The sequence below is a fragment of the Vitis vinifera genome, chromosome 7 (assembly GCF_030704535.1).
Source record: "Vitis vinifera cultivar Pinot Noir 40024 chromosome 7, ASM3070453v1".
Taxonomy (NCBI): Eukaryota; Viridiplantae; Streptophyta; class Magnoliopsida; order Vitales; family Vitaceae; genus Vitis; species Vitis vinifera.
In genome coordinates, this window is record NC_081811.1 from 14,428,736 (window position 1) to 14,432,412 (window position 3,677).

Below are 3,677 nucleotides of genomic sequence, written 5' to 3' on the forward strand. Positions count from 1 at the left end.
TGCATGCAAACCAGTCCACCCCTCCTATACCCATATTCTCTCACTAGCTTTTGCTCCTCATCCCACCATTCATGATCCTTGTCTTCATACCCGCTAAACTCTAACCCATTTTGTCTGATCACACCACCACATCTATTATCCCACCTTGCCTGCCAAGCCCATTATTCATGATATTTATTTTCTCTCTTTACACCTTTATTTCCCATTATTTCTCTCCAAGCACCGAGTCCACCATTTGCACCATCATCCTGACTGCCACTAGCGCCCTCACCCAAAATGTTGTCTACTCCGCCATCGTCGCCGTCGCATCCCTCTCCATTGCGTCGCCGGTGGTGGAGGCTCCTTGGCTGAAGATGACACCCAAGTGGAAAACCAGCTTTGCTGGAGATCGAAGGCAGGCTTGGGTCATTTGGGCTTATGGACCTGGGCTCTTTTTTTAATTTAATGAATGATGGAGATGGAGGCAGGCTGGGCTTCTTTTAATTTAATGAGCTTATGAACCTGGGCTCCTTTTAATTTAATGACTTGGGCTTGATGGAGATGGAGCCCAAGGCTCTTTTAATGAATGGACATGGGCTTCTTTTAATGAATGGACCTGGGCTCCTTTTAGTTTAATGACTTGGGCTTGATGGAGATGGAGCCCAAGGTTCTTTTAATGAATGGACGTGGGCTTGATGGAGATGGAGCCCAAGGCTCTTTTAATGAATGGACATGGGCTTCTTTTAATGAATGGACATGGGCTTGATAGAGATGGAGCCAAGGCTCTTTTAATGAATGGACATGGGCTTCTTTTAATGAATGGACATGGGCTTGATGGAGATGGAGCCCAAAGCTTTTTTAATGAATGGACTTGGGTTCATAGACTTGGGCTTATGATGGGGATGGAACCCAAAGCACTTTCAAAATCTTATTATTATTATTCTTATTATCATTATTATTATTATCATTATTATTATTAATTCAACTTTCCAAATCTTATTATTATTATTATTATTATTATTATTATTATTATTATTATTATTATTATTATCATTATTATTATTATTATTATTATTATTAATTTAACTTGCAAAATCTTATTATTATTATTATTAATTCAACTTTCAAAATCTTATTATTATTATTATTATTATTATTATTATTATTGATTCAACTTTCAAAATCTTATTATTACTATTAATATCATTATTATTATTAATTCAACTTTCAAAATCTTATTATTATTATTATTATTATTGTTAATTCAACTTTCAAAATCTTATTATTATTATTATTATTATTATTATTCTTATTATCATTATTATTATTAATTCAACTTTCAAAATCTTATTATTATTATTATTATTATTATTATTAATTCAACTTTCAAAATCTTATTATTATTATTAATATCATTATTATTATTAATTCAACTTTCAAAATCTTATTATTATTATTATCATTATTATTATTATTATTATTATTATTATTACTATTATTATCATTATTATTATTATTACTATTATTATTAATTCAACTTTCAAAATATATATTCTCGTAGTTTAATTTCTTAAAGTTCATTTCTTATCATTATTATTATTATTAATTCAACTTTTAAAATCTATATTCTCGCAGTCCAATTTCTTAAAGTTCATTTCTTATTATTACTATTATTACAAATTCAACTTTCAAAATCCATATTTTCGTAGATCAATTTCCTAAAGTTCATTTCTCATCTTATTTAACAAATTTCAATTTAATTACCGGAGCTCTAATCTTTTAAATTTAATTCCAAATACTCCAATTTTCAAATAAACTCCAAGAATCCAGTCTTCAGTCGAATAGTTTTAATCCCATTTTGGTTCCTGAATAATCTTATGATCTTCTTGATTTTACGTAAGCAATAATGAATTCTTCATAATTCTAAAACACGGGATTTGTGAGACTAGTTCATGAATGAAAAATTGGGCTTTGGTGGGGGCCCTATGTTTGATCCCTTTTGATTGTAAATTGTCGTGCTTAATGTATTTCGCTTGAGTTTCGTTTACACTCCGATATGCATGAGCTATATTTTGTATTCATTAATTGTGCACTAATCCCGTTTCTTAATAGCGCATTGTGGCTCGTGGCCGAGGTACGCATCCACTCCCATTCTAGTCAATCTCTATTGTGTGTTTTGATTCCCATATTCTGCATGATTTAGGTGAGTGTCCCTTGATTTTCTCATTGATTGTCACGTCAGTTTCATTCTATTAGTAGAGACCCGACTATTAGAGGGGTGCTACGGTCTGTACCGTACCTTCCCAATAAGCAATCTGACCTCCGAGCCCGCTCCGATTTTTCACAGACCACCTTTTCCAAAACAAGGAGTCACACTTAGGGTTTTCTTTCTTATTTTGTTTACCCTTTTAAAATAAAACAAAAAATAAGTGGCGACTCCAAGTCAGTTTTCTTAATCAAATAAGAATCAAATTTTCAAATAAAAAATCGAGCTCACCATCGAGTGGGAAATGCATTGAGCCGAAATGCAGTGTCCACAATATATTATTTAAAAATTAAAATTTTATTTGAAAATCAGAAAATTAGTTTCAAATTAGAAATTTAAAATTCATTTTTAAATAAAAAAATTATTTTTAAATTAGGAATTTATTTAAAATTGTAATGTTTTCATTAATTTAAATTAAAATCATAAGTTTTAAACATCATGAAATAAAAAAATAATTAATACAAAAGAAAAATAATAATAATGAGATGAAGTAAAAAATAATACTAATAAAAAAATCTGGAAAAAGAGAAGAGATGAGTGGGCAAAAAAGGGTTCCAATGGGTTTTGGGGGATAGAGTTTCCAGTATCGGGTGGGAGGGATTTCGATAAACAAAAAGGGGTTCCAACGAGGAGGAGGGGGCGGGGGTGTTCCAGTGGGCAATAAAAGCTTTTCCAGCGTGGGAATGGCTTTGCAAGGAGGGTAGGGGTCTCGTCGATGGGAAATGATGACAGTGGAAAAATAAAATTGAACCGAACAATTCCCGATCGGACCACTGGTTTAATCGGTCCAATTTCGATCCGACCACTTTTTGACCTAATTGACCAGACCGAATTGGAACCGTGACTGGTTGGTAGTTGGACCGGCCTGTCTGGTTTGGTTTTTAAAACCATGGTAAAATCTTGCACTTTAGGAGGAGGTGGACATTTCCCATCATCAGATTTGAAGACCTATGTCTCCATAAATGACCTATGTCTCTTGAGAAGAACTTGGCTATGGATTACTTGAAGCATGGAGGCTGAAGTTTGGTTAACTAGTGGTGTTATGTGCAAATTGAGTGAGGATCAGTCATAAACTATCTCCACTTTCTACTTTGGTCGTTTGGAGTGTTTTTCTCTATGTGTAGCATATAACATATTTTTTATCATACCATGGCTAAGATAAACATGTACAATCTATTATAATACGTTATGGAGGAAAAAAAAAAAAAAAAGAAATTTATGTAGCCATACATTAGGGGGCAAAAATTTGCTTTTTGGGAATTTTACTTTTTACTTTTGAAGGTTAGTGGATTTTAGGGAAAATAAATACCTTTCCATACACTGTAATAGTGATGTTGAGATCCTTTAAAAAATGCCCTCCTACACTTTAACACCTCTTCCAATTGGATCAACTACTTGGAAAAGCCATGTGAGCACAGTCAAAGTAAGTTAC